Raw genomic sequence first — 26,733 nt, 5'->3', positions numbered from 1 at the left:
TGATCCAGTCACCTTCTGCATATGTGAGGCTTTGGGGGGGACATCATGCCAAGGGGCTGAGAGCAGCCACAGATCACTGGGTTGGGCAATCTACCCATGTTCTGGGTAGATTGTGCTGAAAGCAGCAGGAAGCTCGGACTAACGATAAGGTGTGGTTTGATCACGAGGCTGAGAGACTGGGGTCACACACGGCCTCTCATGAGGCTGATGGCCTAGAGTTGTTGGCCTACAACTCTGCCAGCTCCCTGCCCACCCACCTACCCACCTTATGCCAGCCATACAACTGAGGGCTGGGCCTGCAGGTGGGGCAGTAAGCATACGGAGAAACGGGTTAGAAATAAGGACAAACTCACAGGCAGGCCAAGGTATTTATTCATTCAACAAACACTCCACTTCCTGCATATCTAGGCTAAGCCCTGAGCAGACACTTCAAGCCCTCCAAAGAGTTGGACCTGGCTGCTGCTGCTCCTAAGCCCCAGATCCCCACTGTCCTCTTTTTCCTTCTCTTGTTTATAAATTTTAGGCTCTTTCCAGTACACAAGTGCTTATCACATGAGTTTCCTGTGGATGCCATAACAAATTACAAAAAATTGGTGGTTTAAAGAGGTAAGAATTGCTTCTCTCACTGTCTTCCAGGTGGCTCCCAGGCCATACTTTCTCTGTAGGCTCTGGGAGATCCTCCTTTGCATCTCTTCTAGCTTCTGAGGTTGCTGGACAGCCTTGGCTTCCCTTGGTTTGTCCACATATCACTCTGTCTCTGTCTCCACGGTCACACTGCTTTCTCCTCGAGTGTCTCCCTGGGCTACTCTGAGGCCCTTGCCTTTGTAAGGACACCAGTCACATTGGATTAGGGCCCACACTCATCAAGAGTGACTTCATTTTAACTTGCTTATGTTTGAAAAGATAACTATTTCCGAATATGATCACATTCACAGGTAGCAGGAGTTAGGATTACAGAGTGTCTTTTTGGGGACACAATTTGACCCATAACACTTATTATAGAGAAAAATTATAGAAAACACGGGTGAGCAACAATTTATAATTAAGTAATGAAAAATTTGCATCACCCAGAGATAACTTCGTTAACATTTTGCAATGTGCTCTTCTAAATGTTCTGCTATCTATACAAAAATATGTTTTTTTGTAAAATTCAGTTAGTGCTTATAATAGGAACCTATGTATTTTACTGATGACATATGGTTCTTGTTCAGTTTTCCTCACTCTGGCTTATATTTTCTTTTATACCTGGGAGTTGCCACCTATGTGCCCTTCTGGATGCATAATGATATGATATTATGTAGCTACAGTTCATTGAGTTATCACCGGAAGGACCAGGTCCTTGTGCATATTGTGTTAATGGAAACAACACCACCCTGTGAGGTTGATACTATTGGCCCACTCTGCAGATGAAGAAGTTGAATTGGAAGAGTTCCCTGCCACAGGTCACACAGCCAACAATCAGCCACTCAGGATCTGTACCTTTCAAAGCTGCCTGCGCCAGTGGGTATTTCTAAGCTGGGGTGTTTCTATGTAAGATTCACTTTGGCAGATCATGATGGGTGTGCATGAGGGAGAATGTGCCAGGTGAAAAGGCAGGTGAAGGGTTTCTAGGGAGGATGTGAGAGCAAGGTTGCCAAAGAGCAGAGCAGCTTGCCCTAAGAGGGAGAACGAGCTGTCTGCTGGAGTGCAGCACAGCCCCTGAGGCAGGGAGTGGCCAGGGAGAGGTTGGCTGGGTCCAGCAGGAGCCTGAGCATTTTCCAGAGAGCAATAGGGAGCCCTGGAAGTGTCAGCAGGGAGCGAGCCTGTGTTCTGGAAGGCTCTTTTAGGGTGCAGAGTGGAGAGTGGGTGGGAGAGACTGCCTGGGATAGAGATCAGGGAGAAAGGGAGGCAAGTTGGCCAGCTGTCCAAGGAGAAGTGGGGGCAAGGGAAGCAGAACAAGGCCTGGAAGACCTACAGCTGTTTCCCTCACCTTTGGAGGACACAGGGGTATGAGCCCTGGGTAAGTCCACATCAGACTGAGCCAGCAGCTACCTGGGGGCATCCACTGCCATCTGTCCTCTTTCTTGGCAGAAGACCTCCCAGCTGGCATCCAGCTGGGTCTCAGACTGGGCTGGCTGGAAGCCTGGCCCCACACCACTGGGAGGCAGAGAGGGAAGCAGTGCAGTCTATGTACTGTGAACACAGGAGGGAACACTTAGGGACTGACAGAGAGATGCCCTCCAAAGGGTGGGAGAGGGGCACCAGCCCTGACTCCTGCTCAAAAAGATCTGGCAGCTGACCACAGAGAAAACAAGCCCTTCTCTGGGTGAGGGAGTAGGGGTTGCTGCTTGGGGTCTACCCCACTGTTCTTTGCATCCCCAGACCTGCACCCTACATAGTGGGCCTAGCGTGAACTTCCAAGTCCTAGGCAGTGTCCTGTCTACAACGAAGAGGTGCCCTTGCCTACCCCAGGGACATAGGACTGTGTGCGCGTGCGCACGAGCGCGCGTGCACACACACACACACACACACTAGTGGTATGGTCCACCCTTAGGAAGGGACTTGGGTCCTCTGGGAAGATCTGGAGGTGTAGGCAGAGAATTCTGGGGTCCTAGGTACCTGGAGAGAAGGGGGTTGTGCCTCTGGGTTTCTGGCTTGGGCTGAATGAGGGAAGAGAGGTACTGCTTCTGGGTTGGGGAATGTGAGAAAAGGGAAGAGGTATTCAGGGTAGGGGGAGACAATGAATAAGCAGGTGGCCTTGAGGAGCTTGTGGACAGAGGCGATTGAGGGGTAGCTCTCCAGCCCAGGCTTAGCTAGAGCCCAGAAAGGACCCCAGCTGCTGACACCCACCACCCCAGGGAAACAAGGGCTGCCTTCCAAACTCCTAGGCTGGGTGGGGCTTCTCTTCTCAGGCTGCCAAGGTCATTAGGGTTTGAAGTATCAGGGGATGGTCAGCCCTGTCTCCTCTGGTCCCTCCCCTGGCCCGCCCTGCCCTGTGAATGGTCTCTGTGGGGCTGGGCCTTCCAAGAAGAGGAAAAAACAAGATGTCAGCTTCAAGGTCAGAGCATATTTCTAAGGAGTGTCTGGAGGTGGAAGAAGAGGCAAAGCCATCTGAATTTTAAACCTGGATAGGCCAGAGCATAAAGAACTCTAGAATAAGAACAGGAAGGGAGCTGTACTGATTTGGTCTTGGATTGATTGTGATAAAATTGCCCTTTTAATCAATCATGTTAAAGTATACAGTTGAGGGGTATTAAGTGTATATGCAAGCCTCACTATTTAGTTCCAGAACTTTTTAATCACCCCAAATGGAAAACCCATTAATTACCATTGATTGAGGGCCTACGATGTGCCAGGCACTGTGCTAGGGCTTTATTTTCCTTAACTCAATTAACATTTTTTGTGAGAAGAGTCCATTTTACAGATGAGGAAAGTGAGGCTCAGTAAAATATATCAATGTGCCCAAAACCATGCAGTTCTGAAGTGCCCAAGTCAGGATTTGCATCGAGGTGTATCTAACTTCAGTGCCTACCACATCTTAGAAGGGCAATTGGAAGATTCTGAGACTGGCATGAGTTAATCAGCTGTCACTGTGACAAAATACCTGAGATAATCAATTTAATGAAGGAAAAACCTTGACTCATGGTTTCAGAACTATCAGTCCATGGTCTACTGGCCCAGCTGCTTGGTTGGGCCTGTGGTAAGGCAGCACAACATGGTGGGAGTGCATGATGGAGGCAGCCATTTTCCCCAAGACAGCCTGGAAGCAAAGAGAGAAAGAAGAGGAGCCAGGTTCCCAATAGCCCCTTCCAGGACACCCCCAGTGACCTACCTTTCTTCTGCCAGGCCCCAGCTCTTAAAGGATTCACCACTTCCCAATAGCACCACAGGCTGGGGCTTTTGGGAGCACATATCCAAATCACAACATGGAAGATATTGCACAGATAGGACAATGAACCCCACTGTTCGCTGTGGGTATGTCTGGCTTGATTCATACACAAGCCACAGAAGAGAGGAGCAGACTTAGTAAGGAGCATTAACAAGTTGGGGAACTATCCAGAGGTCCTAGGGGACCCATGCTGGAGACAGGGCTCAGCTAGGGGAGCCAAGGAAGCATAGTAGTGTGTTCAGGCTTTTAACCTATTCAGTATAACCCCAATGAGGCATTGAAGGTAGAGAACAGTGCTGGGGTACAGTGCTGGCCCCACCTAAGAAGAGGACCAGGATCCTGGGCAAGCAGGAACCAGGAAGACACACTATGTGACAGGCCAACTTGATGGTTGGTAGGAGCACCACTGGGAGGCAGGGCCTGGCTCTGGATCCCAAACTGTTCTTACCAGGAACTGAAGTCCAAGCAGGAAATGCTCATGGCTCTCAAATCTGCATCTCCAGTGACTCTGAAAGACTCTGACTTTATTGGTGTAAAGTCCTCAGGCAATGCCTATCCAGCAGGAAGACAGAGAAGCTCTCACCTTCTCGTTTCTTCCCTTGTGTGTGCCTGCAAGCACATCAGATATGAGTGGGCTCTTAGACACCCAGTTTTGCCACCTGTCATTTTTCTTCCTACTCAAATATGTCATGGAAATCATCCCAAGTCATTTTATACATCATCCTTTATAGAGAAGATACACCATTCCATTGTCTGGCTGCTTCTTAGTTTGTGCGACCCAGTGGTTCTCAGCGGGCAATAGCTGGAGACACTTTGGATGTCACAACTTGAGGGACAGGGTGCTAGTGGCATCTAGTGGGTAGGGGTCAGGGATACTGTGAAACATTGCACAATTTACAGACAACTCCTCATGACAGAGGTCAAAAGTATGAGGTTGAGAAACCATGGTCTAACCAATTCCCTACTGATGAGCGTTTAGCCCACCGTCAGTGGCTTCCTTGGTGTGTTATCACAGTGTTGCTTCACAAATTCCTCACTGGTGAATTCTCCTACTTGCTAAGACTCATTGGTGACCCCAAAGTGTGCTCGTGGTCACTCTCCAAGATGTACACAGGCTGGCAAAGCTTTTGAGTCATGGCAGACGACCTTCCCAGGTGGCATCAAAGCATTGCTCTGCGGTCTTGTCTCACTCTCTACTGTAAACAAGTGACCTTTAGCAGTTTATTTAGCACCATTTCACATGTTTCTGCTTTTGTTGGGGATGTTGATGTTTATGCTGAAGCCCTGTCTATTGTTCTTCAGTGCAAGAAGCCTGCAATGTGCCTTCGCAAGAAAATAAGAGTGAGTTTGGTGTTGATACAACACAGTCTATTGAGTAAACTGTTTTTAAGCACAAATGTACATACACCAAGGTTATGTATCCATCAGTTGGTAAATATGTGACCAGAAGCTTACAATACGCTAACCATGTATTTCCCCTAGGAGCAAGGATTGGTATGTGCTAATTCAGTGTTCACAGTGACTTTTCAGCATGTAATTACTGCAACTCATGGAACGTGACTGCATAACCCGCTTGTCTTCCAGGTGAGCCTGTAAGTGGGGTGGTCCTTTTGAGTTTGAATTCTTCTAATCAAATCACCACCCAGCAACCACGCCCTGGATACATTACACTCTTATCCATAGGGTATCAGAGTGCCAGGTGCTCATGCCTGCCAGCATGAAGTATTGTTCATTTTTTGTATCTTTTCTAGCTACTGACCTTTTAAAAATCTCTCTATTGATAATTTCTTCAGTTCCAAGAGAAAGCACATAGGAAGGAAAAGTCATTATAATTGGTACATTGCTTATCCAACAGCTAATCTATTTCAAATTTTCCTCAAAATATTTAACAGGCTAATTAATAAGCTGCCAAGGTTTTTAAATGTGTGGATTTGGGGCTGGAGGTGTGGGTCAGGGTAGAGAACTTACCTAACATACAGGAGGCCCTGAGTTCCATCCCCGGCACTACACACACACAAACACAAACACAAACACACACACTCACACATGCATGCACACAACAATGGGGGAATATATAATTTATTAAATTTATACTTTTTTGCATTGCTAGGGATGGAACCCAGGTCCTGCTCCATGCTAGGCAAACATACACTTAGCTCAATATCCCCACACATTAATTACAAACTTAACAAAATAAATCCTTTGCACATCTATTATATCAAGTTCTCATAGGTGCTTTCAATGCCTTAAAAAGGAGACAATTACAAAATACTAAAGCTGATAAGCACAGTTGCACTAGACAAAATGAACCACTGGTAGGAGTACTATCACCTGACGATTTGTCTCTTTATTATCTCTATTCTAATTTTTAATTTTATCCATATCTTATTCATTTACTATCTCTTGCCATTTCTTGTTTCTTTCTGGGGCTACAGTTTTACTTATTCCACCAAAGAATGGAGGTTTTCTACTCAGTTTGCCTGAGTTGGCAGATCCTGGCAAAGGGTGGGTGATTGGGAACCTTGATTTGTGAGTCCTGAGTGCATCTTTTTGGCCCTTACGTTACAGGGATGTTCTGTCCATTGCCTACTATTTCCCCAGGCAAAACTGCCTCATTTGGATCTCTTCATTTTTCGTTGCCTTGGTCCCTTCCTCCCCAAGGAACTCTTGCTGACATGACCTTATCTCTGTGGAACAACCTGACAGAAGTCTTCTTTGCAATCATTTGTTCTGAGTGCTTCGTCTGCACAGCACATTTGGTCATCACACCACTGGGAGATAGAACGTCTCGAGGTTCTCCTTTATGTTTTACAACCTGAGTGGTTTTATTTCATAAAGGCTTTTGGTGAATGGGTCTGGCCTGGTTTGGGTAAATTTCAGGCGTCTGGCTATCAAAATTGCAGTTTCTTCCTTATCTACCAGGAATCTTATGGTTCTGACACTAACCCAAAGGGTCATCCTTTAAGGAGTTTCTCGGTGTCCCACCATGGGGACAAGCCATATTACGGAGCCAGCGGTCTATTGCTTGACACCTAGTTGCTTAAAGTCTTTCACTACTAGAGTTATGCTGCTATGGATATTCTTCTACATGCATCTTTGTGTATCATCTAATTATTTCTAAGAGGGGAACTTTCTAGGTCTAATCTTGAAACCGTTGTCAGCAATACAAAAAATCATATTCTCTTTTGAGAGTCCAAAATTTGATTTCTGACTGTGATTGACAGGTGGAACGATCTGGCAGCCCAGGCCCATTTCTGCAAGATGATGAGCTGACTGGAGTCTTCTCCCTCTAGAAACTGTTCTCTGAGAGCCTCACTTGACTCTTTTTCACATTTGCAAGGCCTGTGTGGCTTTCATAGATTTTAAGTTGTAAACCCTGGTTATGTGAGCCCTGGAGTCTTTTGATCTGAGCACTGTAAAATGGCTGATTGAAGTCATCTGATTGACGTTTTCATCTACATTTACTAAATGATCAGTGCGGTGAGCCCATCCTTGCATGTTCATTAGCCACTGGTGCATCTTATTTTGTGACTTGCCTGCTCATGCTCTTTGCTCTAATTTTCTATTGGGCTGTCCATAAAGGCTTTTATTCTTTTAAAGTTAAAAGAAGAAAAAGAAGAAAAGCTTCCCTGCCTTAAATTAGCCTGGCTTGGATAGCAGAAAAATAGCAGCTGCCTTGTGCACACGCAGGAGGTTTCTGAAGTTGCATGAGCTGATTTGAGGGGCAGGAGCTGACAGGTCGGCAGCCTGACACTTCATAGGCCATACCTGGATAAGGCATGGGCCAGAAAAGGAATGCAGGCTGAAGGCAGAATATTGGGAAAATGCTATTTTAGGTCAACCCCCATCCTTTGATATGAACACTATTTTACAGCCTATGGAGGGTTTTGTAGGCAAAGAACACTGGACCGGGAATCAAACAGATCTAGGTTTCAATCCTTGTTCTGCTACCCTTCAGCTGTGTGCTATTGGATAAATGATTTCTCTCTGAGCATTTTCCCCCTCCTCCATGCTGCCTCAGGGTTTTCTCAAGGCCCCAAGTATTTGCAACCACAGCCAAAAAAGAGCTGGGAGTGCAGCTCAGTGGTAGAGCACTTGCTTAACATGCTGGAGGGCCTCAGTTCAATCCCCAGCATAAAAAGAGAGAGAGAGGAGGGTGAAGGAGGAAGAGGAGGAGAGGGAGGGAGAGAGAGAGAGAGAAAGAAAGAATACATGATTCTGGGACTGGAAGAACTGGGTTCAACAATCTAACTCTGGCATTCATGGTCTCTGGTCCTCAGTTTCTCCATCTGTAAATGAGGGCCTTATGGATGCCGAGGATGGACTCTCTGGTACTATAGGATAGGAGTCAAAGTAACTTCTACCACTTTATTTTGAATCCCTGATTCAGACAATCACTTAGATTTGATTCATGTAGTTCAGTTCAATATACAAAATTTAATTCAGATCAATACTCATGTTTTGAGCCCCTTCCATGTGCCAGGCACAAGCTGGATCAGGGACTTCAGAGAGGACCAGAGTGAGTACAGGCCTACAGGATCCATAGCTAGAATAAGGGAAATTAATACCCTGTAAATTTCTGGGCAACCAGAAGACATTTAATTGAGCCTTGGGTCCAGAAAGGCTTCCTGGAAGAGGAGATTTGGCCCCAAGAATCAGTGGGGCTCAGGTAGCCCAGGAGAAAGGAACAGCGTAGGCAAAGGCTCCAGAGTGAGATGAAGCATGGCAGAGCAATGGGGATGGAGAGCCATGGAAATGGCAGAGTTGGGGTATGGGATGGCTACAGAGGTCTGTGGGGCCAGATCAGGTAGGGCTTTGCAAAGATGCTAAGGAATCTGGACTCCTTCCAGGCAGGGAAGGGTTTGGATTATGAGACTGACAAAACCAGCTCTATATTTTAACAAGAGCCCTCCAGGCTCCTGAGAGGATGCTTCAGAGTGGACTGGAGTGGGATACCAGTGCGAAGGTGAGGGGGTACCCAGAGAGGAAAGTGGGTGAGTTTCTACTGCCAAGTGCTGGCTTGCATGGGGCATGCGGGAGAGGAAGGCTTAAATGGGAAAGCAACTTTGGAGGAGACAGCCTCGTGAGTGGGGTGGCTGAGTACATTTGACAGGGATGACCTCAGAAGCCTGGAAAATGGACTTCATGGCTGACAGATTAATTCACACATTCATTTATCCACTGTGGCCCCCTTGGGCCAGGCACTGTGCTGGGCCAGCTGGTAATAAAGTAGACCAGGATCGCAGCCCTCAGGGAACCTCTGGACTTTAATGGTGGGGGAGGCAGTAATAAATGCATTCTTCATTCTGCCTACAGAATACTGTGAAGAAAAACCAGCAGAGATGGGAGTGGGGCCGTGCTAGGTCCTGAGTGGGTGACAATTCCAAAGGGGTAATCGGGGAAGATCTCACAGACAAGGAGGCTTGGGGAAATAACTTGTCCATTAGTCTCTTCCTGCACATCCATTCAACTACACATCCAAAGATTTGGCGGGGGGGAGGGGGGGTCCACCAGAAGGAGGAAGCTCAGGAGGCCACCCCAGAACTTAAATGCCATCTACGGTGGGCATCTGTCCTCTGGAGATGAGTTTGAGGAGAAGCAGGGGACCAGATGTGCTACAGTAGGGAACCCCAAATCTGGCAGGTTGCTTTGGGGGAATCATTAGCAGCACAAACGAGGTGAGGGTGGGAAACTAAACAGGACAGCTGTTGTTTGACTTAGGCTTCTTTTCTTCTTTTTTTAAATCAAGTGTTTTCAACTTTATTTAAAAGGCTTATGGTATATCATGACCCAGTGCCTCCTGCCCTAGTCTGTTGTCCTGTCTCCTCCCCGCAGCCTGGCTGGTGTCTAGTGCAAATCTTTCCCAGGGGTGAGCAGGCTGGAGCTCAGAACCATGAAACACAGCGGCTGGGAGCATCTCACCAGCCTAGAGGCTCAGGCCTGGATGTTTATGGTGGGGGAGGCAGTAATAAATGCATTCTTTATTCTGCCCAGAGAATACTGAGAAGCAAAGCCAACAGAGATGGGAGTGGGGCTGTGCTAGGTCCTGAGTGGGTGGCAATTCCAAAGGGGTAATCGGGGAAGATCTCACAGACAAGGAGCCTGAGCCACCTCTGACCCACCCAGCAGCCAGGGGGCAGCCACCTCACTTGGCTGAGCCTCTTTTTTCCCCCCTCTTTGTAAAATGGCTACAAGAGCCCATCCTGATCTATTTCAAGAGTGGCTGGAGATCACCCAGCGGTCTACTGAGCATATGTTAAGAAGAAGCAGCCTAGGCCCACCCTCTGGAGGTACAGGCTGCAGAAGAGATGGACCTCAGAGATGAGCTAGCTCCAGAGGAGCTGCTGCAGCAGGCTGTGGGCACACAGACATCCAAGCCATGGTGAGCTTGGAGAGGAGACAGGGAGCAGGGAACCACCCAGCTGCAACAGGCTGAGTCCTACGGCCGCTTCCTTGGGACAGGAACACAAGCAGTGCGGTGGACGATGATGTAAAAGACCTGGGGATCAACCACTACTTGTGTCCTTACAGTGTAGGTTTTATTATTGTTGTTCAGGTCTGGTGAGGCCAGCAGCCAAGGGGAGACTTGTCACTGAAAAGGCAGTGTATTCCTCACATTCCCAGGGAGAGGGGCTCAGCAGGCCACACAGGGCCACCCAGTTGTGCCAGTGCTGCTGAGGAGGCAGATGAATGAGGGGACATGGGCCAGATCCTTTGCTGAGGTCTTGCAGGAAGGAGCAGGCAAATCAGGCAGGTTTAGGACTGGCTAACTTGCATAATTTCAGTGGATTGTGAAACAGCAGGGTTGTCCCTCCTTGCCTGGCCTTGGTGTGATGGACAAGGGGATGGTGGCTCTGAGCGTGACAGCATATGCAGGCCTTAGAGATGCATACACATACCTCAGACACACACACGCACACACACACACACACACACACACCCCATACATGTATACACATACCTCAGACTCACACAAACATGAGCTCTGTCTTATTTTCTCTTCACTGAGACACAATAACTCTCAGGAGGAAAGGTTTATTTGGGCTCGAGGTTTATAGAGGTTTCACTCTGTAGTCAGCTGATACCAAGAGAGGGTGGGATGGCACAAGGCCATGGCAGAGGAGACTGGCTTATGGCAGGGCAGACAGGAAGCAGAGAGAGATCAAGGGAGATGGAAGGGACATATACTCTTCCAGGCCACACCACCACTGACCACCTTCTCTAACCAGGCTTCACCTCCCAACTTTTAGCTATAAACTCATCAATAGACTAATCCACTCCGGAGTATCATGCCTCCAATCACCTTCCTGAAAGCCTGCCTATGAGCACATGAGGCTTAGGGGAAACATCTACATATAAACCATAATGCACACACATACCAGACATGCACACACATGCCTCACAGGCATACATACACCAGGCAAACACTCACATACTTTAGATACACGCAGATACACACACAGCCTTGTGGCCTGGGCTGGTGTCCCAGCTTGGTTTTCCAGACACCCAGGGCCAGACCTTCCCCAACCTGCCCATGCTAAGTCCTGGGCAGGATCCATGGGGGCTGAGTCATATGTGAGCTATGAGACAGGAGCCGGCCCAGGTGCATGTGACCCTTAGATGTGGCATCTTTTGCAACATGATGGATGTGTGGGGTTTTCTTGTGTGTGCGGGTGTGTTACATGCACTGTTTAAAACGTGTCACTTGTCGATGGCTGAGTGTGCACTCTGGCAAGCCCCACAAACATGTGGTGTAGGGGAGACACAGCTTGGGCCACCTGCCAGGCCTTGGGAGCAGCTTCCTGTCCTGGAATCAAGTCCTTGCTTCTCAGTCCTATTTATTCACAGTTGCTAGGATGGATCTGGAGCCAAGATTCAAGGCTGGTGTGACCCTCCAGTTCTGGAGTTTCCTGTAGCCAGATTCTTGATGGATGAAGAAAGAGGCAGAGAACAATAGGAACTCCTTCCACTGGTTCCAAAAGAGGAAGGGGTCAGGGGAAGGGCATTCTGATGTGGGGGTGGGGATGGAGCTAACCATCAGGCATCACTCTTCACACTGTGCTTTGAATGTTTCCCCCAAAGTCCATGAGGGGAAGCATTCAGGTCACAAGGGCTCTGCTTTCATGAGTGGATTAATGTCATTATCACAGTGGGTGGGATGTTCCTGATAAGAGAATGAATCCTGGCTTCTTCTCCTCCTCCTTCCTCCTCCTCCTCCTCCTCCTCCTCCTCCTCTTCTTCTTCTTCTTCTTCTTCTTCTTCTTCTTCTCTTTCTCTGTCTCTGTCTTTGTCTCTCTCTGTTTCTGTCTCTGTTTGTGTCTCTCTCTCTCACCGTGTGCTTCCCTCTGTTGTGTTAAAATACAGCACTCACCAGACTCATTCCTTAGATCTTGGACTTCCCAGCCTATGGAACCATGAGAAAGAAACCTCTTTTCTTTATACTTTACCCCGTTCCAGGTATTCTGTTATAGCATCAGAATGTGGACTAAGACAGTCATTCTCCTAGTCCCAGGAGAAAAGATCACCAACTCAGTTAGGACCTCACAGGAAACAAGGGAAAATCCAAGAAGGGCCCTGGGCCTGCTGATTGTGGGGAGCTGCTGCCTCCCTGGAACTGCCCCGGCAAGATAGGGAGGTGGTGCCAGAGTCTGAAGGAGCTGACCAGAAGCTGTGGCCTCCTCTAAAGAAATAATCAGTGCCAAGGGAGGAGCCAAGGGGATAAATATCCCATCTCTCCTCTCCTCCACCTCCTGGAGCACCACCGGCAGTGCTCATCAGCCAACCCAGCACAAATCAGCAGGTTCAGAGGTCTAGGCAACACCCTCATGGAGGCCAGGCTTGCAGGGTTCAGAGTGGGTGGGAGACAGGGTCTGAGGGACAAGATGACTTCCCAGCACAGTTCCTAGCTTGTCACTATGTAGGGGCACACTGAGGTTGAGTGAAGCGATGGCCACTGACCAAGGTCACTGGTGAGAAGGATGCAGAACCAGGCCTGAAGCTAGCCCAGGGTTAATGGTGTGGGTTTACCTGCTGGGAGTCAGTGGGCTGCTTGCTTACCCTCCCTGAACTGTAGTTTCTCCTCTGTCTCAAGATTTTCTGGGAGAGGCAAATGAGGTCCTGAGACTGTAGCAAAGGATCTGTGATAAGCAAGGCAAGAAAAATGTTCTCAGTGCAGTTCAAGGGGAGATGGCTGAGCCAGAATGATAATGGAGGGAAGCAGGATGCTGGTGAGCTTAGTGTGATCCCTGCTTTTTTACAGGAGGTCCAGAGAAGTTCTGTGACTTTCCCAAAGTCAACAGCACAGGGGCAGAACCTGGGCGGGGAGCCCTGTCCATGCTGCTGAGGAAATCCAGACAGTGGCCAAATACCCTCCCAGAGTTGAGGGCAAAGCCTGCTCAGGGCCCTCCCTGCCCTAGAGATGATCATTGCAACTCAAGACAGGAAATAATGCATGTGCCCATCAACAGGGGAAGGAGGGAGGGAGAAAGAAAGCTGTCTGTGGCACAGAAAAAGCTTGAGTGGAAAGAGTCAGGGCGCTAATCAAAACAACCGTGACATCCCTCCTCCTTCCTCCTGGTCTGGCTATCGCCAGAAGGCTGGAAAAGCAGCAGTGGGGAGGAGATGGAGAAACTGGACCCTTTGTACTCTGCCGGGATGTATGTAAAACGGTGTGGCAGCTGTGGAAAAGTCTGGCTGTTTCTTAAGCAGTTAAACAAAAAAATTCCATATGGCCCAGCAAGTCCACTCCTGGGTATAGACCCAAGAGAAATAAAAACATGTACCCACAAAAAGACTGGCACACGAATGTGCATAGCACCACTATTCATAATGGCCACAGAGTGAAAGCAACCTATATGTCCATCCACTGAAAAATGATAACATGTGGTCTATCCGTGCTGTAGAACATTATTCAGCCATAAAATGGAATAAAGTATTGATGGCAGCATGGCCTGGAAAACATTATTCAAGCCAGTCATGGAGGATAGTAAATAATGTGATTCCATGAGATGTCCAGAACAGGGAGCTCTGTGCAGACAGAAAGCAGGTGAATGGCTGTGCAGGGATGGGAGTATGGAGGTATTGGGGCTGATGGCTGAGAAATGTAGCTTTCTTATTGAGACAGAAAAAGAGCTCAGGTTGACCACTGACTGTGGCAATGGTCACGCAACTCTGAGTATGGTAAAAACCAGGGAATTGCACACTTTCACTTTTGTTTGTTTTTCCAGGTTTGAGGGATAGAATCCAGGGCCTTGTGTATGCTTGGCAAGCATGTACTAACTGTACACTTTAAATGGGTGAATTTCATATGTAAATATTTCCATAAAGCTGTTACAAAAACCAGGCTATAGAAGGGTAGGTATAGCATGATTCCATACAGTAAGAAAAAGCATATACATGCATGTGTGTAGAGAAGCATTAAACGTCCCTGGAAAGATGTCACCACAAGCTGTCTGGTGTGGATATTCTGTAGAGTAGCCCTGGGAGGCGGGTTGCCGAGGGAGCCCTAATTCTTCCTGTAAAGTACAACATGTTGAACTCTCACCATGTGTGTTGCTTTCCTGATGGAAATAGAAGTTGTTCCCTGCATCTGGCCCCAGCTTGGTCTGGCCGGCCCCCTTTCAGAAGCAAGCCTCACCGCTGTGGGGGGCTACGTGCCTGTGTGAGCTCATAGTAGTGGCTCTGTCCAAGACAACAGGTCAAGAACTCTTCCTCCCTAGGCCCAAAATAGATTTCCTGTCCAAAACCTAGCAAAGCCACTAATTTTGCCTGCTTGACCTACCAAAGGCAGGTCTGAGAGTTGGCTGGGAAGCCATTCTGAATCCCAGGATGGTGGCCTCAACAAATATAATCAGAGAATCTTCCTGCCCAGGTTCCCAAGAGCCATGACACCCTGGCCTGGGGAACAAGATTCAGGAGCAGGACAGTCTGCACCCCAAGGATAAGTGTCAAGGAACATGTGGTTCTGGGCTCAGCACAAGGTGCCAGGCACTGTGTCAGACCTGCCAGTCATGTTGCATGTCTCCCAATAGCCCAGGGACTCAAAGACTGCTATCATCACCTTATGGCAGGGAAACTGAGGCTCAGGGAGGGGAAGTGATCCACCATTAGGTAAATTCTTTACCCAGGATCTCAGACTCAGGTCTGCTCCCACACCCTACTACACCACTTATATCACTCAAGAGCTAAGTGACAAACACCCAGCACAAGCTGACACGGACAACAGAGGAACTTTATTGATTCATGTAGCTGAGCAGTCAAGAATGTATGGGCATCAGGTGAGGATCCATCAGGGATCCAGCTCTGTTTTTTCTCTCAGCTCCTTTTATTTTGGTCTGTGAGCGTCAATCCTTATACTGATTTCTCTCATGGTAGCCAGATGGTTTCTAACATCTGTCAGGGAGATCCCTATGAATCCTAAACATAGCCAGAGACAGCGAGCATGTCTATCCTAGTGTTCCAGACGACACTCCTGAGATTCACTGTGGTTGGTTGGGTGTAGCCTACTCTTCCCTTTGCAAAGCTTAAGATCTTAAGGAAACAGGACTGCATCCAGAGCTGGGGTGAACTTGGGTCTTTGGGAGAGCCTGAGGAATGAGGAACACTAAAAGTGTGGTTAGGAGAAAACTAGGAAGTAGAGGGGGTACAGGGATGCCATGCAGATATTCATCAAGATTCCCACCTCAGGGGAGGAACAGGCTCAGTGGCAGCATGCTTGCCTAGCACATGCCCTACCCTGGGTTTCATTCCCAGCATGGCAAAAGAAAAGAAAGAAAGGAAAAAAATATATATATATTCTGACCCCTACCCCCACTCTTCTTAGTAAACTGCTGTAAGGCACAATTCTGAGCACAGGGCACTGAGTAAAATTATTCCTCAGTTTCCCCATCTATAAACTGAATGAGCAGTTAGACCAGGCCTTCTGAGAGTCCCTTTATATCTAGGGCTATTATTTATTTTTAATCAGTCACACCCTGGCTGGGACACACAGGTGTATTGGTTGATGTTTGGATGCTTGCCTTTATTTCCCAGATGTGCCTTAATGCCCCTCTAACCTTCTCCAGTCTCTGCTCAAGATGCTCCTTTGACACCTTTGCCCCTACAGCACCCAGTCCAAGCCCTTCAGCCAGGCAGGGCCCATGGTGGCCCTGCCTCCTGCCTGCCCCTCCCCTTACCATCACAAAAGGAGGAAGGAACGGGTGCCTTTTTGCCTCTCCCAGGCGTTGCTCCTCAGCTCGCAGAGAGAACTAGGGGCTTCTAGGAGAGGAGCCTGCAGAGTGGCTGCTGGGGGTGCTCCTGAGCCCTGGCTGTGTGCTCTGGGGCAAGGCCCCTCCCTGGCTGAGCCTCCCCTTCCCCATCTGTGCCGTGGAGCACTGCTTATTCACCATTTCCCCCGCCACCCTCCCTGAGCTGCTGCATTGATGGGCCATGGGTGCCACAAGGAAATGGTCCCTTCTCAACTGCCCTCGCTCCACTCTTGTCCCTCTAGGTTTCCCCAGATGTCCCTCATCCTGGCCACCAGTGCCCACGCCCAGCTTTCCTCTCAGCAGGCCAGCCCTCCCCACCAGCCAGCCTGACCGGCAAAGTGGCCCAGTGTGGGTGGATTTTGGAAGAAGCCCGCCCAGCCTGCCTCCTGCCAGCTCCTAAGAGATGAGGGGACAGGCTCAGGAAGGGGATAGGCAGGGGGGAGGCAAACTCTGGGCCACAGTTTTGGGCAGGGCCAGGCCGTTCCCATGAGCAATTCACCACTGCTTCCGAAAATAACCACAGTGACTATGTGTCAGCCTCACATTGCGGATGCACTGGGTAAACGCTCGTAAATCTCTGTCTGGGGCCTAAAAGCCGAGCGTCAGAAAAACGTGGCAGTGCTGCAGACCCCCAGCCCCTTTCTCTCTCTCTCTCTCTCTCTCTCTCCTTTTTCTTGGTCCATCTCTCCTTCTCCCTTCCTCTGAGTGTCTCCTTCTCCATCCATCCATCTGCCTGTCTCCCTCTCATCTCTCCTTTCTTCTGCACCCTCCCCCATTATTAAGCTTCCAGAGGCCCCAGCCTACCAAACGCCCACAGAGCACATATCTGAATGTGCCTTCATAGTCTTCCAGAACAACAGATGCACCATCTACGACATTCTTCCCGGTCCTCATTGCAGCAGCAATCAAAGAGCAGACTGGGGGAGGCAAGGACATCAGGAGAGGCTGAGGGAAGAAAGCAGAAGAAGCAAGTCACCTTCTGGGCTGCTCTTCCCTGAAAGGCGAACCAGCCTGACTGGGTTGCTTATGTGACTGTCTAGGGTTGTGACATCTTCCTCCCCGAGATGTCAGCTTGGGGAGTGAGCCAGGCTGATGCCAACTCAATTGGCTGAGCCTGGCATTGCAGAGGCAGCCTGGGGACAGAGGTAGTCCAGGGACCTGAGTTGGGACTTTCTTTACCAAAGTAGAGAACACAGAATTCAAGGCCTGTGTTCAAAGCCGCTCAGTTCTGCTATTTGGGTTCCTGTGGACCTGGGCAATTTCAACCCAGCTCTTCCTCTGCCGGCTCCTTCCCCAACTCACTCGTTCCTTCGGCAAGCATGGTGAGCATGTGCCACATCCAGAGTACACACAGGATCAGAAGGAATAATCACAGAAAAACACGCGGGCAAAGTGGACAAGGAGCCCAGGAGACCCTCCCAAGGGATGAGACAGCTCAAGTCTGAAGGGTGGGAAACAAAAGATGGGAGGAACCAAATGGGGTGGGGAGGAGTGTCCAGGGGAGCTGAGGGTGCCTAAGACAATGAGGACCTCCTGAGGTTGCACAGGGTAGCAGGGGCCTCAAGGAGGCAAAATGGCTGCCCATCGTCATTACCAGGACTGAGCCTCATGCCAATAAGGGTGGACAGAGGCCACAGGTAAGTGAGGCAGGCCCGGCCAGAGCACTGGGCCACACTCAAGAATTGGTGCCCCATTAGAACAGGGCAGTCCTGGCCCCCATGGGGGACTGGAGGGCCAGAGTTGCTTGATTGTCCAATTTTTCATGAGAAAATATAAAACATGGACTATTTAAAATAGGAGATCTTATTTTTAAATGATTGCAACTTTTCATTTTTAAAAAAATTTAATGAGCCAACTCATCTGTAGGACCACAGGGCCCATGGCTACTGGCTGTTAATCGCTGGTATATCCCAAACACCAGGCCATAGCAGGATCCTCTGAAGCCCAGCATCTGGGAGAAGGCAAGTCTGATCTTGCAGGAGTTGCTCCTGGTCCCCACTTAAGGATAACTCAGGGTCCAGACCTGGAAAGTTAGATAGGCCTGGGCTTCTGCATCTAGCCTTGGGTATAAATCTTAGCCCTATTTATAGCTGTGGAACCCTGCTCAAGTCACATACTTCTTTGTTCATTGCTTGAGTCCAAAGGGTGTTTTGAGGTCCTTCCACGAATGCATTCAGAGATGCAAAAATGCTACATAAATGAATCCAATCAAGCAGAAATTCAAGCTCTATGGAAAATAAGAGACAGAAGTAAAGTTTGTCCCCAAAACACAAGTTCCAGTGATCTTTACCACCACTAGAGTTGGACCTTAAATGTTGCCTTGAGCTTCCCAGCAGCCAAAGCAAAGAAGGAAATATGCTTGTTTCATGGTTTGTTGTCTGTGGAAAATAAAAATATATGTACCAGTTGATCAAAGAAGCAGTTTCCTAATACTAGGCCTGAGCTAAAATTATTTCATGATTCTCCCAAAAAGGTTTTTTTATGATGTAGTAAATGACAACCTAGTAAAAAAATTTCAGTTTTCTTTAGCAGTTTCTTTAATGTCCTTCTATCCAGGCTGGTGGTATAAAACCAGAAATAGATGTGTCAAAGCAATCAGTAATGGAAATGAGATTCAAGCATGCAGCTCCATTGATCTAGGGGACAAGTTATCCTGTGCCTCTGAACCATATTCTCCATTGTGAAGCAGACTAAATGTCACACCTGTCTCTTAGGCCTGTCAGTAAGCCAAGTGGAATGATGTGTATCCATTGCCGGCTGGCACTTAGTAGGTCTCACTGTATTCACCAGTAAGGCTCCCGTAACAAATGACTCCTACGCCCTAGTGGCATTGGGTTTCTTTGCTCACACTCTCCCTCAGGGAGACTGGTGGGTGCAAAGATGCAGGCTCTGCCCATGCAGTCATTTGGGGACCAAGGCTCCCGGTGTACGTGGCTCTGCCCATTGCCAGGACGTCAAAGTTCTCTCTGCTCAGCTGGTGAATAGAGAGTGCGAGAAGTTTCGGGGGCCAGGGCTGGAAGTGACATAACTTCCATCCATAAACCATGGCCCAGGTGCTGTCTCCTGCCACAATCAGAGGAAAGAGAGTCTGGCCAATGTGGGCTATGCCCTACATGTTTGACGATAGAGGTGACACAGTGCTGGTGAGGAAACGGTTAGTTCCTGGAATCATCAAAGGCCCCCTGTGGTCATAGCACCTTCCAGGCATCCCTGCTGTTCTCTGTGTCTTGAGGCACAGGGCATCCACACAGTGGTCACTGCCTTTCTGTGTGTGTTGTTTTCGGTTTTATGGACACTTGAGACAGCAAGTGCTGTCTCCCGGGCCACTGTCTCCTCTCCTCTGGTCAAGGCAGGGAGCTTCTTTTTCTAACCCTCTGGCCATTCCACCAGCTCATACACTCAGTTTGGAATGTACTGCTCAACTGCAGGGCTCTGGGCAGGGGATCTCAGAGGTGACCTCTCTACCTCTAGGGGTCTGCAGTCTTGACTAGGAGACAAAATTAGCCTTGTGCAAGCAGAAACTTCTACAAGATAGCAGATTACTTTCAAAAAGATTAGAGGTGGTTTCCAAGAACACATAAGTTAGAGCAAGCTACCCACATAAACAGTACAATGAGAAAAAAAATAACAAAGTTGGGGTCTACATGGAGCCACAAATAAAGTCCATTCACAAAACATAATCTGATGTCCTGTGGTTGGACCATAGAATTGGTGTTTAGCTTCCTAGCAGCCAGGATGAAAAGGGAAATTTGGTCAGTTACATGACTCTCAATAACCATGCCACTGAACAAACCTGCTACCTAAGAGAATTATAATAGTAGCTAGCATCTTTTGGGTACTTACTATTTCTTCTATACCTCTACAAAGTACGCAGTATTTCTAAATCCTCTTAATGAGGAAAGACAAGCCCACAACTGGCCAATAGTCACACAATTGATGGGAGATGGATTAGTATACAGCCCACCTAAATTCAGAGCCTGGGGTCTAACCTACCTCCTAGCTCCAGTATAAAACTCTCACAAAGGTTCTTACAAGTGTGGCCACTATATAATAACCAACATTCTTGCCATAGCCACAAGAGGGGCTTTATGTTCTGATCCTGTCCCTTGGCACATCTGTGCTTCCTGCCATGAGTTCAAGCCTTCAGTTCAAGCCCTGTGGTAAGGTCTTCCCTGCTCCCAGCTGGTTCTCATCTGGCTGTCCCCTGCCCCAAGGACAGAGGGGAATATCTGGGAAGGAAGGTGGTCAGCCAGTCTTTGAAGCAATCCATGCTTACAATTGTTTCTTTCAGCTGAGTTTGGCTAAATATTTCCTGAATCACTCAACAAATTCTTGAGGATAAACATGGCCAGGCATCCCCATGAATGCAGCAAACAAGACCCCATCATTATGATGGTAGCAATCTTACAGTGGAGACAAATATTAAACAAACAAAACACAAACAAAATATGTCTTTACGCATTATGGTAAGTCCACAAGGGAAGCATAATGAAGCAGCCATAATTTTGGTTGGGGTGGAGCCGCTCAATTCTCTTTGAAGGAAATGCCATTTAATCTGGAAATGATGAAAAGGAACAGGTTGGGCAAAGAGGTGAGAAGAAAGCCCTCTGGGCTGAGTGAATGAGTAGCCTAAGGGAAGCCCCGAATGGGGAAATAGCTTAGAGGGTGAAAACTGAGTGAAAATCAGTGGAGGTGCTGGAACAGGGTAGATGCATGAAAGAGAAATGAAATCAGATAAAATCAGAAAGGTGGCCAGGGGCCAGATAGATGGTGAAGATCAAAGCTATGGAAGATTGCTGTTTGTTTGAATTTGCTTGAAATTAGACTCCTTGGCAAGCACATGGATTTCAGTGATTCTGTTTTGTAAAGCTGAGAGCAGACCTAAGTAATCAATTCATTAAAAGGATAAAAGGAAGGATGGATGAATGGATGGATGGATAGATGGGTGGCTGGGAGGCTATATACTGAAAAACTCATGACGCCATCTCAGGCAGGAAAAACTGACTGGGGAGGGATGGGAGCCAGTGTCCCCATTAGAAGACTAGTCCTCACCCACACAAATAAGAAAAGACTTATTGAAGGAAGCTCCCTAAAGAAGCCGTTAGCTCTGCTTGAGGAAAGTCATTGTGTTGGGTCAAATGATGGCACTGAGGTCAAAGAACTCAATGAGGGTCCATTCCATTCTAGAGAAGACTAAATTGGAGTTGACATATGTGATCTATGGTGGTCACCCTGATCCATCCAAAGCAGGGGGGGTAGAGGAAACCTGGAAGATTACATGTAACCTCATGGTTATAGTATACTCTGACAGCATGATGATGTTGATGATGATGATGATGATTGTTTGTTATTGCATACCTCCTATGTGCTAGGCCCTATGCTAAGTACTTAAAATACATTTGCTCATTTAATTCTCACCACAATCCTGTATGAGCTGTACTATCATGACTCCCACTCCAGCCTCATTTTGCAGGCCTTCTACCTCTCCAGGATATCTCCTTTATTTATAAAAAACCTAGGATATTTCGTGCTGCCCAGCTCTGCCTTTCCTAAGTACAGTTCTAGGATGGTATCATTTCCCACAGTATGCTAAGTGAATGCTGTGGTTTTTCAGGTATCTTGACTTGAGATAAAAGTCAGAACATGGTGGTGGCATAGAGGACAGGATGAACATTCCAATATGCATTTGAACAACACAACAAGATGCCTTCTGGGAAACCTATTGGTGCCGTTTGGTGGATGAATGGATCTCCAATTGGATCTCATCAACGAGAAAAGCAATGGCCCAAAGCCAAGATTCCCAAATTGCTTCCTGGACACCTATAATCCCCAAAGGCTCCAAGAAATATCCTTGGAGTTGCCCAAATAACCTGTCACTTGACCATCAGTTTTGTTAAAAAGATATACACCCAAAGCAGTGCAAATGAAATCAGCAATCATTCCATCACTATCATTCCATCTATCATTCCACTCTCATTCCATCTATCCAACAGGCAAGATTAAAAGCCATGCTGATGGCCATTGCTGGGGGCTGGGGTGAGACATCTCAGGCATCTCTTACTTTAGCCTCATGGAGCATAAAACCGTAGCATCTTTCTGGAGGGCAACTCAGTATTGTTCATCAAATGCCTTGGGGTTGTATATATGTGACACAGCCAATCCACTTGGGGGAATTTCCTCTTAAGCAAAGACTTGAGGATATAGCTCCCAACAATAACCTGTAGGGTTGGGTGTCTTGGGGTAGCTCGTGCAGGCTGGTGAGCACTGTGCTCCTTCCATGACATGCTGGTGGTTTTGTCATGTTGGTAGCTTGAAATAGACCCCAGTGGGATTATTTACACTGTGGAAATTGGCAAACACTGCAAATCAGGGCTTGTTTTCCGAGGGAGCCTCTAACATTTACCAGTTTAACAACATAGAGTGGTCCCAATCATGTAAAATTGTTAACAATGGAAATTCCCAACAAACTGGAAATTGGTTCAACATATGAAGGTGCATCCTTCCATCATGTGGCAATTAAAATGTTAGCCAGGAAGAGTGTGTATGGGTTGACAGGGAGGAACATTCCAGAGGGTGGTTATGAGACAAGGCCATTTACAGATTTGCAGATACATTTTGATATCAAACACACATCTCTACCCTCACACACATGTGCAAACACAATTGGATAAGCACAGACTCTCTGGAAGTCTCTTATAAGAAGTAGCAGCATCAGTTACCTCCAGGAAGAGCAAGAGGCAGACTGGAGGACCAGGACAGGGATGAAATCTCTACTTACTTTCCATTATAAATTCTTTTTTACTTTGGATATTTTCTTTTTCATTTTTTAAGTGGTGCCAGAGAGCAAATCCAGGGACTCACACATGTTTGGTGAGTTCTCTATCACTGAGCTAAACCTCCACCCTTTTTCTTTTAATTTGAGACAAAGTCTTGTTAAATTACCCAGGCTGGCCTCAAACTTGTGATCCTCCTGTCTCAGCCTCCTGAGTGGCTGGAATTGTAGGCCTGCTCCATCATGCCTGGCTACTCTGGAAAATTTTTTCCAGCATGCTACAGTTTGTAATAGCTAAAACTTGGAAACAGCCCAAATGCCCATCAACTGGAGACTGGATAAAGAAAATGTGGTTTTTTAATAAAATGGAGTACTACTCAGCCATAAAAAATGAGAAATTAGAGACATTTATAGCTAAGTGGATGCACATTGAGGCGATACTCTTAAGTGAAATAAATAGGACACACATGAATAAATTCCGAATAGTTTCTCTGGTGAGAGAAACTGAAAGTGTAAATAAGGACTAAATGTATAATAGGTCATGTGAAATAGGAAGAAAAGGGGCAAAGGGGAAGGAAGTGGGAGGGCTGGGGAAAGGACAGAAGGGAATGGGATTAATATGAGAAAATGGAAAAATAGGAACAAAATCTTTGTAAATAGGGAGGACTGGAGGGGTTGAAGGGAGGGCTGGGCAAGGGTGAAAAATAAGAACCAAGAGAGACTATGTAAAGGTGCAAATTTCCAATGCTGAATGTCATTATACTGTATACCTAAAATGTACCAATGATTAGAATGAATAATTGACAACGTAAAATAGGAAGAAAAGGTCCAAAGGGGTAGGGGTAGTGGGAGGGACAGGGGAAAGGAAAGAAGGGAAAGGACAAATGATGAGAAATGGAAAAAATGGAAATAAAGTCTTTGTAAATAGGGAAAGGTGGAGGGCATGAAGGGAGGGCTAGGAATGGGGAAAAAATAAGAACCAAGATGCATTATGTAAAGGTACAATTCCCAATGAGAAATGTAATTGTGTTGTATACCTACAATGTACCAATAAAAGAATTTAATAAAAAAAATTTTTTCCAGCATGCTTTCCATAAATCCTTTAAAAATTACCTTCATTAAAATATACCTCACCCCTTACTGGCTCCAGCACATAAATAAGACTGAATGTCTATACTCAAATATTAGCAGGGCTTATTTCTGAGGATACAGAGGAGTTTAAAAAGCTATTGATTTGTTTATTGTCTTTAAGTTTCATTTTCTTCATGCTTTTTTGGGTTTTCTGCATATAAGTAACACACATTTAAGAAAAATTACCATCTAATTCACATGCCACATATTTTTTTTCTGAGAGGGAAGAGGGAGTGTTACCAAGGGGCAATAGGTATATAAAAAAATGCTTCCTTCAGGGAGATGCAAAGGAAACCCACAAGGAGACACCACTTCATTCCTGTTACATGACTCTCATTGAAAAGAGAAAAGATAACAAATGTTGCTGAGGATGTAGAGAAAAGCAAACCTTTGCATACTGTTGGTGGGAATGTAAATTAGTACAGCCACTATGGAAAACAGTGTGGAGGCTCCTCAAAAATGCAAAAATAGAGCTATCTTATGACCCAGGAATTCCACCTCTGGGTATCAATCCAAAGGACATGAAATCAGTACATTGCAAAGACATCTGCCTCTCATGCTCATTGCAGTACTATCCATGACAGCCAAGAAATGGAATCAAACCAAGTGTCCATGGATGGATGGGTGGGCAAAGACCATGCGGTGTATATATATAAGGGAGTACTATTCCACATTTCAAAAGAAGGAAGACCTGCCATTTGTGACAACATGCATGACCTGGTGTACGTTATGTCAGCCAGCAACAAATACCACATGATCTTACCGATACTCATACATAGACTAAAAAAACCAAACTCATAGAAGCACAGAGTAGAATGGGGTTACCAGAGGCCAAGGGGTGGGGACAATATAGAAATGTTGGCAAAGGGCACAAAATTTCAGCTATATGGGAGGAATAGGTTTCACATATATAGATATTAATATAGTTGACAACCATATATCATACACTTGGAAATAGCTGAGGAAATTTTAGGGGTTCACCACTAAAGAAAGAATAAATATGTGAGTTGATACATGTTGATTAGTTTGATTTACCCATTCTATAATGTATCTATATACTAAATCATCAAAACATCATGTTATACACCATATATTCAATTTTGCCAATTAAAAATTAAAACAAATTTCAAAAGCAAAAAAAAAAAAAAGGACCAAACTTCTAGAAGCCAAACTTTAGTGTGCAAGAAACTACACAAGGTGGGATTAGTGACAGAAGAAAAGATTAGTGGGGGCCAGGTGTGTAGCTCAGGGATGGAGTGTGTGCTTAGCATAAAGGAGGCCCCGGGTTCCACCTCCAATATCCCCTCCTAAAAGACTAGTGAAGGTGAAGACACAGAAGTAGAATGTATCCGAAATAAAACCTGAAGATTTTTTCATAGTGCTGGGGAAGAAGCTTGGGGTCTGTCTGATGCTAGGCAAGCATTCTGCCAATGAGCTACACCACTAGCCTGACAAAGATAAATTTTAAAAAATCAGTGGGGCGTCAGCGAATATGGGATGCCTTCAAGAAGTTTAATACTTGTGTAATTAGGGGCGCTCCAGACAGAAAAAAATAAATGAATAAATAATGGCCCCAAACCTCTTTTTTTGGGGGTACCAGGGATGGAACTCAGTGGCCCCAGATTTCTAAGCCCATAGATATAATAATAGCTAATGTTAAACTGATAAGAACAGATATGACCCTTGATCTTAGCCAAAAGGCCAAAAAGCAACACAATAGCTCATACATTTACAGGTCTTCTATGTGCCAGGTTATTAATATAAGTGCTTGCACAAATCAACTCATCTGCTTATAATTCTTATGAAAGCTCTGTAACCCCTGATTTATCTTCATTTTAAAATTAAGAAAAGCTTAATGAGTATTTGAGCCAGAACTAGAACAGAGACTTCCAATTTTCGCTCTGCAATTTGTGAATGCTCCCATCACCAGTGAACAGTATTCACCCATTAGTTTTCATGGCTGTATAATATTCTATTTCTAGAATTTATTTAACAAATTGCATGGGGTTGAAATGTGGCTCTGGTTTTTCACTGTTATGGAGTATACTACAGAGCTGAGTTGTGGCTGCCTGGCCTGATTTTTCTTTCTTTCTTTCTTTCCTTTTTTTTGAGACAGGGTCTCTCTATGCAGCTGAGGCTGGCCTTGAACACATTATTCCAGGCTGGCCTCAAATTCTCTGGGATCCTCCTACCTCACCCTCCCGAGTGCTGGGATTACAGGCCTGCACCACCTGCCACCACCGGCCAGCCTGATTATAGTATTTCTCATTTCTGTTTGTGAGAGTGTAGTCACGATGCCAAAAGTAGGCACACTTTGAGGGCTTCCACTATATTGTCACACTGTCCACAGAAAGTTTATACAGTTTCCAGAGGCTTGATGGTGGACTTCTTATGCTGCTCCGGAAAAGGACAACTTCTCTGAGCTTCAGTGTCCTCATCAGTAAAAGGGGAATGCCATTCCCTTCCTCTCAGAGCTGTCATGAGGATCAGCCCATGCTGAGGGACTGCACTGCTGAATTCTGTGGTCTGTAGTAGGTGCATCACAGTGGGCAGCCAGGTCTTCTTGCTGAGCTGAGTCACACTGGGGGTGTGGAACACAGGGGTCTCCCTGGGAGAACCCAGGGCTGCTCTGAGCACCCAGCTGAACAGCCCACTCCTGGTCCACCCGCTGACTAGGTCCTGCCCAAGCAGTGGAAAACAAGCCCTTGAAGTTTTGT

At 46.8% G+C, this 26,733-nt stretch overlaps 1 long non-coding RNA gene and 1 pseudogene across 1 annotated transcript; one reads left to right on the top strand and one right to left on the bottom strand.

Moving 5' to 3' along the window:
* Positions 1 to 1,771: 1,771 nt before the first annotated feature.
* LOC110345501 (uncharacterized) lies at positions 1,772 to 23,539 on the top strand. The gene is made up of 3 exons (XR_002388892.2): positions 1,772 to 1,999; positions 5,351 to 5,452; positions 21,728 to 23,539. It is a non-coding gene; the product is annotated as an uncharacterized LOC110345501 (long non-coding RNA).
* A 1,982-nt stretch (positions 23,540 to 25,521) lies between these two features.
* Positions 25,522 to 25,729, bottom strand: LOC147822952 (U2 spliceosomal RNA; annotated as a pseudogene).
* Between the last annotated feature and the right edge of the window lie 1,004 nt (positions 25,730 to 26,733).

This window comes from Heterocephalus glaber, unplaced genomic scaffold, assembly GCF_053883595.1.
Source record: "Heterocephalus glaber isolate CG9 unplaced genomic scaffold, H.glaber_assembly_v1.0 deba00001606, whole genome shotgun sequence".
In the NCBI taxonomy this organism is placed as follows: Eukaryota; Metazoa; Chordata; class Mammalia; order Rodentia; family Bathyergidae; genus Heterocephalus; species Heterocephalus glaber.
The sequence above is the reverse complement of the archived record's forward strand: the minus strand, read 5'-3'. Positions and strand labels throughout refer to the sequence as shown.